Here is a 12,441-nt window from a genome sequence, read left to right as displayed (position 1 = left end):
TTTCTATGTTGGCCAGAGTGGCTCCAAATCAGAGGCAACGAGTGTCAGCTGTTGCTGGTTGTCTCTGATTGGGAGCCATATTTAAACTGTCTGTTTTCCCGTTGGTTTGGTGGGATCTTGTTTCTAGTTGGTTTGTGTTAGACCGTGAACTGTCACGTTATCGTTTTGTTTATTTTGTCATTATATAGCTAAATAAAGAGTATGTTTGCCTGCAACGCTGCGCCTTGGTCCTCCTCTGTTCCCGACGAGCGTGACACTTCTCCCCTCCCCTCTCCCTCATCTTATTATATTTCCCTATTTCCGTGTAGTCATGTGACAGGGCTATGTTTTTGAAAACTGCATAGCCCAATCTCCAAATAAAACGCCAACCCTGGCGTAACAGCAGTAACATAATTACATCATGTGGTGCTTTATCTTGGCTCTTAGTTAAACTCCGCAAAAGTGAAACAAAAATGTAGGTTTAGGCATTCATTCCAAATGGTTATGTTAAGGTTTGGGAAAGGCTTAAAAAACACACACAAAAACAATTGTATAGGACTGGGATTGAACACATGCGCCTCGGAGCCCTAGCGAGCCGTCAGCTGCTAGAAGGTAATAGGCGCTCACATTGCACCTAGTGGATGGTATAGCTTCTGTAACAGTGTTGCTTCCGTCCCTCTCCTCGCCCCTACCTGGGCTTGAACCAGGGACCCTCTGCACACATCGACAACAGTCACCCTCGAAGCACCGTTACCCGTCGCTCCACAAAAGCCGCGGCCCTTGCAGAGCAAGGGAAACAACTACTTCAAGGTCTCAGAGCGAGTGATGTCACCGATTGAAATGCTACTAGCAAGCACCGCTAACTAGCTAGCCATTTCACACCGGTTACACTTCCACATGTCGCAAAAATAAAATAAGATCAAGCTTTATTTATACAGCACATTTCAGACATGGAATGCAATGCAATGTGCTTCACAGGAAAAAACGAATAAAAACAATGAAAATAAAAACGGAAATATTTACTACACAGATGCATGACGCATTTAGAATTCCATGAACAGAACTCTATGATCAGAATACTAAAGCTGCATGAACTGTCAAGTCTAGACACGGCCTAGAAACAGTAGATCTGTTCTATGTGCGCTATTTCTAGGCTTCCCGTTCTTAAGATTTGTTTTTGCGTCTTTTACTTTTGGTTTTGTACACCAGTCTCAGCCACTTCTCATCTATGCCCCTACTAACCTAAGGTAGCCAGGCGTAAAATAAACACCTGAAACGAGATCTCCCACATTCTGGTCTTGATGAGAGTTTTAAAAAACTGTCAGGAGAGGTTCTCTTCTGCACTGTTCAACCAATCCAGTAAATGTGAAGGAGGAGTTAAAATGGAGTGTCTCCTTGTTAAAGGGAAATATCACTCAAAAACTATATATATATATATACACTGCTCAAAAAAATTAAGGGAACACTTAAACAACACATCCTAGATCTGAATGAATTTAATAATCTTATTAAATACTTTTTTCTTTACATAGTTGAATGTGCTGACAACATAATCACACAAAAATGATCAATGGAAATGGTCTGGATTTGGAGTCACCCTCAAAATTAAAGTGGAAAACCACACTACAGGCTGATCCAACTTTGATGTAATGTCCTTAAAACAAGTCAAAATGAAGCTCAGTAGTGTGTGTTGTCTCCACGTGCCTGTATGACCTCCCCTACAACGCCTGGGCATGCTCCTGATGAGGTGGCGGATGGTCTCCTGAGGGATCTCCTCCCAGACCTGGACTAAAGCATCCGCCAACTCCTGGACAGTCTGTGGTGCAACGTGGCGTTGGTGGATGGAGCGAGACATGATGTCCCAGATGTGCTCAATTGGATTCAGGTCTGGGGAACGGGCAGGCCAGTCCATAGCATCAATGCCTTCCTCTTGCAGGAACTGCTGACACACTCCAGCCACATGAGGTCTAGCATTGTCTTGCATTAGGAGGAACCCAGGGCCAACCGCACCAGCATATGGTCTCACAAGGGGTCTGAGGATCTCATCTCGGTACCTAATGGCAGTCAGGCTACCTCTGGCGAAGCACATGGAGGGCTGTGCGGCCCCCCAAAGAAATGCCACCCCACACCATGACTGACCCACCGCCAAACCGGTCATGCTGGAGGATGTTGCAGGCAGCAGAACGTTCTCCACGGCGTCTCCAGACTCTGTCACGTCTGTCACGTGATCAGTGTGAACCTGCTTTCATCTGTGAAGAGCACAGGGCGCCAGTGGCGAATTTGCCAATCTTGGTGTTCTCTGGCAAATGCCAAACGTCCTGCACGGTGTTGGGCTGTAAGCACAACCCCCACCTGTGGACATCGGGCCCTCATACCACCCTCATGGAGTCTGTTTCTGACCCTTTGAGCAGACACATGCACATTTGTGGACTGCTGGAGGTCATTTTGCAGGGCTCTGGCAGTGCTCCTCCTGCTCCTCTTTGCACAAAGGCGGAGGTAGCGGTCCTGCTGCTGGGTTGTTGCCCTCCTACGGCCTCCTCCACGTCTCCTGATGTACTGGCCTGTCTCCTGGTAGCGCCTCCATGCTCTGGACACTACGCTGACAGACACAGCAAACCTTCTTGCCACAGTTCGCATTGATGTGCCATCCTGGATGAGCTGCACTACCTGAGCCACTTGTGTGGGTTGTAGACTCCGTCTCATGCTACCACTAGAGTGAAAGCACCGCCAGCATTCAAAAGTGACCAAAACATCAGCCAGGAAGCATAGGAACTGAGAAGTGGTCTGTGGTCACCACCTGCAGAACCACTTCTTTATTGGGGGTGTCTTGCTAATTGCCTATAATTTCCACCTGTTCCACCACTGTCTATTCCATTTGCACAACAGCATGTGAAATGCATTGTCAATCAGTGTTGCTTCCTAAGTGGACAGTTTGATTTCACAGAAGTGTGATTGACTTGGAGTTACATTGTGTTGTTTAAGTGTTCCCTTTATTTTTTTGAGCAGTGTATATACAGTGAGGGAAAAAGTATTTGATTCCCCTGCTGATTTTGTACGTTTGCCCACTGACAAAGACATGATGAGTCTATAATTTTAATGGTAGGTTTATTTGAACAGTGAGAGACAGAATAACAACAAAAAAAATACAGAAAAACACATGTCAAAAATGTTATAAATTGATTTGCATTTTAATGAGGGAAATAAGTATTTGACCCCTCTGCAAAACATGACTTAGTACTTGGTGGCAAAACCCTTGTTGGCAATCACAGAGGTCAGACGTTTCTTGTAGTTGGCCACCAGGTTTGCACACATCTCAGGAGGGATTTTGTCCCACTCCTCTTTGCAGATCTTCTCCAAGTCATTAAGGTTTAGAGCCTGATGTTTGGCAACTCGAACCTTCAGCTCCACAGATTTTCTATGGGATTAAGGTCTGGAGACTGGCTAGGCCACTCCAGGACCTTAATGTCCTTCTTATTGAGCAACTCCTTTGTTGCCTTGGCCGTGTGTTTTGGGCCATTGTCATGCTGGAATACCCATCCACAACCCATTTTCAATGCTCTGGCTGAGGGAAGGAGGTTCTCACCCAAGATTTGACGGTACATGGCCCCGTCCGTCGTCCCTTTGATGCAGTGAAGTTGTCCTGTCCCCTTAGCAGAAAAACACCCCCAAAGCATAATGTTTCCACCTCCATGTTTGACGGTGGGGATGGTATTCTTGGGGTCATAGGCAGCATTCCTCCTCCTCCAAACACGGCGAGTTGAGTTGATGCCAAAGAGCTCGATTTTGGTCTCATCTGACCACAACACTTTCACCCAGTTCTCCTCTGAATCATTCAGATGTTCATTGGCAAACTTCAGACAGGCCTGTATATGTGCTTTCTTGAGCAGGGGGACCTTGCGGGCGCTGCAGGATTTCAGTCCTTCAGTGTGTTACCAATTGTTTTCTTGGTGACTATGGTCCCATTTGCCTTGAGATCATTGACAATATCCTCCAGTGTAGTTCTGGGCTGATTCCTCACCGTTCTCATGATCATTGCAACTTCACGAGGTGAGATCCTGCATGGAGCCCCAGGCCGAGGGAGATTGACAGTTCTTCTGTGTTTCTTCCATTTGCGAATAATCGCACTAACTGTTGTCACCTTCTCACTAAGCTGCTTGGCGATGGTCTTGTAGCCCATTCCTGCCTTGTGTAGGTCTACAATCTTGTCCCTGACATCCTTGGAGAGCTCTTTGGTCTTGGCCATGGTGGAGAGTTTGGAATCTGATTGATTGATTGCTTCTCTGGACAGGTGTCTTTTATACAGGTAACAAGCTGAGATTAGGAGCACTCCCTTTAAGAGTGTGCTTGTCAGAAGAACCAATGTGGATGTGGTGGAGGAGTCAGGCGCAGGACACAGAGGCTTCGTCCAACAGACTTTACTATTCAAAAGTGCAAAATACAAATACACGGCCTCGAAACAAACAGAGGCGAGTGAATACGTAAACCATGCGTAAACACTAAACCAACAAACAGAGCGTCAACACGCAGCTCCGAAAATACAGGCAGACAACAACACACAATCTAACCAATACAAAACAGGGAACTTATAGGACACGTAATCAGAACACAAACAGACACAGGTGTACAAGACAGACCAAAGCAATCACACCACGAAACATTCAACGGTGGCAGCTAGTACTCGGGGACGGCGAACGCCGAAGCCTGCCCGAACCAGGAGGAGGAGCAGTCTCGGCCGAAACCGTGACAGTAACCCCCCCTTGATGCGCGGCCCCAGCCGGCGCCGACTCCGCCTCGGGGCGGCCAGGAGGACGCGGACCCGGGCGCGTGGGATGCCCACGGTGGAACTCAGTCAGGAGGGATGGATATGGATGTCCCTCCTAGGCACCCAGCACCGTTCCTCCGGACCGTACCCTCCCACTCCACGAGATACTGGAGACCACTCATCCGGCGCCTCGAGTCCAAGATGGTCCGACCCTGTACGCCGGGGCCCCCTCGATGTCCAAAGGGGGCGGAGGGGTCTCTCCTATCTCATCTTCTTGGAGTGGGCCAGCTACCACCGGCCTGAGAAGAGACACATGGAACGAGGGGTTAATATTCTTGTACTCAACAGGCAGTTGTAACCTGTAACACACCTCGTTCAATCTTCTCAGGACTTTAAAGGGCCCCACAAACCGCCGACCCAGCTTCCGGCAGGGCAGGCGGAGGGGCAGGTTTCAGTCAAGAGCCAGACTCGATCTCCCGGTGCGTACACCGGTCCCTCACTGCGGTGGCGATCGGCGCTCGCCTTTGTTGACGGATGGCCCGCTGCAGATGGACATGGGCAGCGTCCCACGTCTCCTCCGAGCGCCGAATCCACTGCGTCCACCGCAGGGGCCTCGATCTGGCTCTCGTGCCACGGTGCCAGGACCGGCTGATACCCTAAAATACACTGGAAAGGTGTTAAATTGGTGGAGGAGTGGCGGAGAGAGTTCTGGGCCATCTCTGCCCAGGGGATATACCTAGACCACTCCTCCGGCCGGTCCGGCAATAGGACCTCAGAAACCTACCCACATCCTGGTTGACTCGTTCAACCTGCCCATTGCTCTCTGGGTGGTACCCCGAGGTAAGGCTCACCGAGACCCCCAAGCGTTCCATGAACGCCCCCAGACTCTGGAGGTGAACTGGGGACCTCGGTCAGACACAATATCCTCAGGGACCCCCATAGTGCCGGAACACGTGGGTAAATAGGGCCTCGGCGGTCTGTAGGGGCAGTAGGGAGACCCGGCATTGGGAGGGAGACGACAGGCCTTGGAGAACCGATCCACAACGACCAAAATGGTGGTATTCCCCTGGGAAGGAGGTAGGTCGGTTACAAAATCCACCGAGAGGTGGGACCATGGTCGTTGTGGAACGGGCAGGGGATGTAACTTACCCCTGGGCAAATGTCTAGGCGCCTTACACTGGGCGCACACCGAGCAGGAGGAGACATAAACCCTCACATCCTTAGCTAACGTTGGCCACCAGTATTTCACGCTAAGGCAGTGCACTGTCCGGCCAATACCTGGATGTCCAGAGGAAGGGTGATGTATGAGCCCAATAAATAAGACGATCACGAACCTTGAGCGGAACGTACGTCCGCCCCACAGGACACTCGGGGGAGTAGGGTCGTACGCAGTGCCCGCCGATTTCACGCATCGACCTCCCATACCACCGGAGCCACCAGACAAGACTCCGGCAGTATGGGAAGTAGGCTCAATGGCCCTCTCCTCTGTGTCATACCGCTCGGGACAGGGGCGTCTGCCTCACCGTTCTGGGACCCTGGGATGTATGTGATCTTAAAAACAAACCGGGTCAGGAACATGTTCCACCTAGCCTGACGAGGGTTCAATCTCCTAGCTGCCCGGATGTACTCCAGGTTACGGTGATCTGTCAGTATGAGGAAAGGGTGTTGAGCCCCCCTCAAGCCAATGCCTCCACACCTTTAGGGCCTGGACTACCGCTAACAGCTCCCTGTCCCCAACGTCATAATTGCGCTCCGCCGAGCTGAGCTTCTTGGAGTAGAACGCACAGGGCGGAGCTTAGGTGGCGTGCCGGGACCGTTGTGACAGGACTGCCCCAATACCGGTCTCGGACCGCGTCTACCTCTACTTGGAATGGTAAAGAGGGATCCGGATGCGCCCAGCACCGGGGCCGAGGTGAACAGGTTCTTCAGTTTGACAAATGCCCTGTCCGCCTCAGCTGACCACTGCAAACGAACCGACCCCCCTTTTAGCAGGGACGTAATGGGAGCTGCAACCTGTCCAAAGCCCCGGATAAACCTCCGGTAGTAATTAGCAAAACCCAAGAACTGCTGCACCTCTTTTACAGTGGTTGGAGTTTGCAATTACGCACGGCCGACACACGGTCTACCTCCATCTCCACACCAGACGCGGACAACCGATAACCCAATAAGGAGACGGACTCCTGGAAGAACAGGCATTTCTCTGCCTTGACATACAAGTCATGCTCCAACAGTCTTCTCAACACTCGGCGCACCAGGGCTACATGCTCGGCTCGTGTAGAAGAGTACACTAGGATGTCGTCGATGTACACTACCACACCCTGCCCATGCATGTCCCGGAAAATCTCGTCAACAAAGGATTGGAAGACTGAAGGAGCATTCATTAACCCGTATGGCATGACGAGATACTCGTAATGACCCGAGGTGGTGCTAAATGCCGTTTTCCATTCATCCCCCTCCCTAATGCGCACCAGATTGTACGCGCTCCTGAGATCCAACTTTGTGAAGAACTGCGCTCCGGCGTAATGATTCCGTCATAGTCGCAATCAGTGGAAGAGGGTAACTGTACTTAACCGTGATCTGATTGAGACTACGGTAATCAATACACGGGCGCAAACCCCCCGTCCTTCTTCTTCACAAAGAAGAAACTTGAGGAAGTGGAGGACCGTATGTATCCCTGTGCCAAGGACTCGGCTATGTAAGTCTCCATAGCCGCAGTCTCCTCTTGAGACAGGGGATACACACGGCTCCGCGGAAGTGCCGCTCCTGTTTGGAGATTTATCGCACAGTCCCCCTGTCTATGAGGTGGTAGCCGTGTTGCCCTCGTTTTGCTGAACACAAGTGCTAAGTCCTCATACTCAGGGGGAATGCGATTGCGGGCACTTGGTTCGGACTCTCAACCGAGGTCGCCCCTAAGGAAACACCTAGACATTTCCCTACACACTGGGCAGACCACTCCATAAGAGCCCTCTGTTGCCACGCAATGGTAGGATCATGGGCGCTTAACCAGGGAAGCCCCCAGCACCACGGGGTACGCAGGAGAGTCAATCAGATAAAACTGAATGATTTCCTCATGACCCCCCTGCGTCGTCATCTTAAGTGGTGCTGTGACTTCTCTGATCAGCCCCGACCCCAACGGCCGGCTGTCTAGGGCGTGGACAGGAAAGGGGGCTTCTACCGGCCGAAGGGGAATTACTAACCTAGAACAAAATGCACGATCAATAAAATTCCCAGCTGCGCCTGAATCTACTAGCGCCTTATGCTGGGAATGAGGTGCCACCTGTGGAAATCTCACAGGAATACTCATGCGACCAACAGAGAGCTCTGGGTAAGTGGGGCGCCTACTCACCTGAAATGACTCCCCAGTGCGTGACCTGTTGTCCCCTCTCCCAGGAGACCCTCCCCAGCACCTGGCCGCGGTGTGTCCTCCACGGCCACAGTTGGTGCAGGGGATGGCCCCCCTCGGGTTCTCTCTCCTCCTCTCTCTAGCGCCAGCACCCCCGAGCTCCATGGGAATCGGCTCGGAGGTGCTGGAGGGTGGAATGGACGACCCCCACTCGGGGACGTCCGCGGGTAGCCAGCAGGGTGTCGAGACGGATGGAGATGTCCACCAACTGGTCGAAGGATAGGTTGGTGTCCCTGCAGGCCAGCTCACGACGAACGTCCTCTCGTGAGGCTACACCGGTAATGGTCGATGAGGGCCCTCTCATTCCACCCCGCATCCGCCGCTAGAGTCCGAAACTCCAGGGCGAACTCCTGTGCGCTCCTCTTCCCCTGTCGGAGGTGGAACAGACGCTCCCCGCCTCGCCTTTCCCTCAGGTGGGTGATCAAAGACAGCCCTGAAGCGGCGGGAGAACTCCGCGTAGGTGATGGTAGCGGCGTCTATTCCCCTCCATTCGGCGTTGGCCCACTCCAACGCCTTGCCGGATAGACAGGAGATGAGGGCGGAGACGCTCTCGTACCCGAGGGCGCTGGGTGTAGGGTAGCCAGGTAAAGTTCCACCTGCAGGAGGAACCCCTGACACCCGGCTGCAGAACCGTCATATGCCCTCGGGAGCGAGGCCGAATGCCCCTGGGTTCCGATGCTGAGAGAGGAGGACTGGCCGTTGGTGATGGGATGGTGTAAGAAGACGTGGGCACCTCCCCAGTAACCAACCGGCGCAGAGTGTTGGACACCTCGTCCATGGCGGACCCAAGTTGCCGGATCATGGTGTCCTGATAGCTGATCCGTTCCTCCAGCGACTTGGGTGTCGCAGCTGCTCCTGCTGACTCCATGGTTGGTGTGTTGTTCTGTCAGAAGAACCGATGTGGATGTGGTGGAGGAGTCAGGCGCAGGACACAGAGGCTTCGTCCAACAGACTTTACTATTCAAAAGTGCAAAATACAAATACACGGCCTCGAAACAAACAGAGGCGAGTGAATACGTAAACCATGCGTAAACACGAAACAAACAAACAGAGCGTCAACACGCAGCTCTGTACAGGCAGACAACAACACACAATCTAACCAATACAAAACAGGGAACTTATAGGACACGTAATCAGAACACAAACAGACACAGGTGTACAAGACAGACCAAAGCAATCACACCACGAAACATTCAACGGTGGCAGCTAGTACTCCGGGGACGGCGAACGCCGAAGCCTGCCCGAACCAGGAGGAGGAGCAGTCTCGGCCGAAACCATGACAGTGCTCCTAATCTCAGCTCGTTACCTGCATAAAAGACACCTGGGAGACAGAAATCTTTCTGATTGAGAGGGGGTCAAATACTTATTTCCCTCATTAATATGCAAATAAATTTATAACATTTTTGACATGCGTTTTTCTGGATTTTGTTGTTGTTATTCTGTCTCTCACTGTTCAAATAAACCTACCATTAAAATTATAGACTGATAATTTTTTTGTCAGTGGGCAAACGTACAAAATCAGCAGGGGCTCAAATACTTTTTTCCTACACTGTATATATATATATTTAATTAGTCTACAGTTGATACAAAATGCATCATATGATGCAAAACGCATCATCATGATGATGTGGCTGGATAAACTTTTCTTCTTAAAAGTCCAATATCTTAACAACTTGACTGCTGACAGACAAAACATTTTGGGACGGTATCAACACTGGACTAATGAAATAAATACCAAAGGATCGTTTTTGAGTGAAATTCCCCTTTAACGTCCAAAAGCAGAAGTACTGTCACAGGCTCTCTTATTTCCCCTGAAAATTAAACGTCCAGTTGTTGGCAACTCTGCAAAGGCTAATGCCCCTACTGTCCGTCTCCCATCTCTACCTTCCGGGTGTACTGACTAAAGCCATAAAAAAATATGAAAGGTGGTCGGAACCCCCTTTAGAAAATACAAAAAAACATAGAGTCATAGCTGTAGTATTGGCCTAATTAAAATACATATGTGTATAATGTAAAGTATGTCTAATTTGACATGTTTTCACCTTCATCTCCTAGTACTCGTTCAATATATTCTTATTTGCTATGAGTCACGTTGTCCAGGACTGAACACAGGAAGAAAGTTTGATGCTTTCACATCAGTAAAAGTGTAGAGCTGTGACACTGTATCAACATTATAAAAACACTCCCAATGTAAATAGCTCTTCTCTAACAATTACTGGTGTTGAAGAGTCAGTAAGGAGATGGAAACCTTGTCTTTTATCATGAGAGAATCCAGAAACCATACTTGGATGTTAATGGAACAGTAGGCCTTCTCTCAGCATTTGCTTTGGTCACACCAACATTCCATGTCCGTTTTTCAGAGACAACCATTTGTTTATCCTTTACCTCCACTTGCCAGTGGTGTTGTCCTTAGACAAAACCCTTATTACATAATACATAGAGATGCATGTTCGACTTCCCAGTATCTTTTGCTTTGATGTACTGAGCCCTCCTTCCTTCAGCAGTCACTTTAATAGCAGGATGGGCAGTCCGGACATCAATAGTGATGTTCTCTAAAGGAAGAGAATATGATTTAATTCATTCACAAATATATTTTTTTGGGGGGTATTTCATTAGGATCACCATTAGCAGTTGTGAAAGCCGCAGCTACTATTCCTGGGGTCCACACAGCACATGAAACATGACACAATACAGAACATTAATAGACAAGAACAGCTCAAGGACAGAACTACAGTTGAAGTCAGAAGTTTACATACACCTTAGCCAAATACATTTAAACTCAGTTTTTCACAATTCCTGACATTTAATCCTAGTAAAAATTCCCTGTCTTAGGTCAGTTAGGATCACCACTTTATTTTAAGAATGTGAAATGTAATAATAATAATAAATAATAATAATAATAATAAGAGAGAATTATTTATTTCAGCTTTTATTTATTTCATCACATTCCCAGTGGGTCAGAAGTTTACATACACTCAATTAGTATTTGGTAGCATTGCCTTTAAATTGTTTAACTTGGGTCAAACGTTTCGGGTAGCCTTCCACAAGCTTCCCACAATAAGTTGGGTGAATTTTGGCCCATTCTTCCTGTCAGAGCTGGTGTAACTGAGTCAGGTTTGTAGGCCTCCTTGCTCACACACGCTTTTTCAGTTCTGCCCACAAATTTTCTATAGGATTGAGGTCAGGGCTTTGTGATGGCCACTCCTTCCTCATGATGCCATCTATTTTGTGAAGTGCACCAGTCCCTCCTGCAGCAAAGCACCCCCACAGCATGATGCTGCCACCCCCGTGCTTCACGGTTGGGATGGTGTACTTCGGCTTGCAAGTACCCCCTTTTTCCTCCAAACATAACGATGGTCATTATTTGTTTAATCAGACCAGAGGACATTTATCCAAAAAGTACAATCTTTGTCCCCATGTGCAGTGGCTTTTTTATGGTGGTTTTGGAGCAGTGTCTTCTTCCTTGCTGAGCGGCCTTTCAGGTTATGTTGATATAGGACTCGTTTTACTGTGGATATAGATACTTTTGTACCCGTTTCATCCAGCATCTTCACAAGGTCCTTTGCTGTTGTTCTGGGATTGATTTGCACTTTTCGCACCAAAGTACGTTCATCTCTAGGAGACAGAACGCGTCTCCTTCCTGAGCGGTATGACGGCTGCGTGTTCCCATGGTGTTTATACTTGCGTACTATTGTTTGTACAGATGAACGTGGTACCTTCAGGCATTTGGAAATTGCTCCCAAGGATGAACCAGACTTGTGTAGGTGTACAATTTTTTTTCTGCGGTCTTGGCTGATTTCTTTTGATTTTCCCATGATGTCAAGCAAAGAGGCACTGAGTTTGAAGGTAGGCCTTGAAATACATCCACAGGTACACCTCCAATTGACTCAAATGATGTCAATTAGCCTATCAGAAGCTTCTAAAGCCATGACATAATTTTCTGGAATATTTCAAGCTGTTTAAAGGCACAGTCAACTTAGTGTATGTAAACTTTTGACGAACTGGAATTGTGATACAGTGAATTATAAGTGAAATAATCTGCCTGTAAACAATCGTTGGAAAAATTACTTGTGTCATGCAGAAAGTAGATGTCCTAACCGACTTGCCAAAACTATAGTTTGTTAACAAGAAATTTGTGGAGTGGTTGAAAAACGAGTTTTAATGACTCCAACCTACGTGTATGTAAACTTCCGACTTCAACTGTACATACATTTAAAAAAACGGCACACGTTGAGATTTAGATGTGCGTTTCCCCCATTAATATGTAAAGAGCATTGAGCACCTAGGTGGAAAAGTG

Source organism: Coregonus clupeaformis, unplaced genomic scaffold (assembly GCF_020615455.1).
Source record: "Coregonus clupeaformis isolate EN_2021a unplaced genomic scaffold, ASM2061545v1 scaf0513, whole genome shotgun sequence".
NCBI classification, from domain to species: Eukaryota; Metazoa; Chordata; class Actinopteri; order Salmoniformes; family Salmonidae; genus Coregonus; species Coregonus clupeaformis.
Note: the sequence above shows the minus strand (reverse complement) of the source record.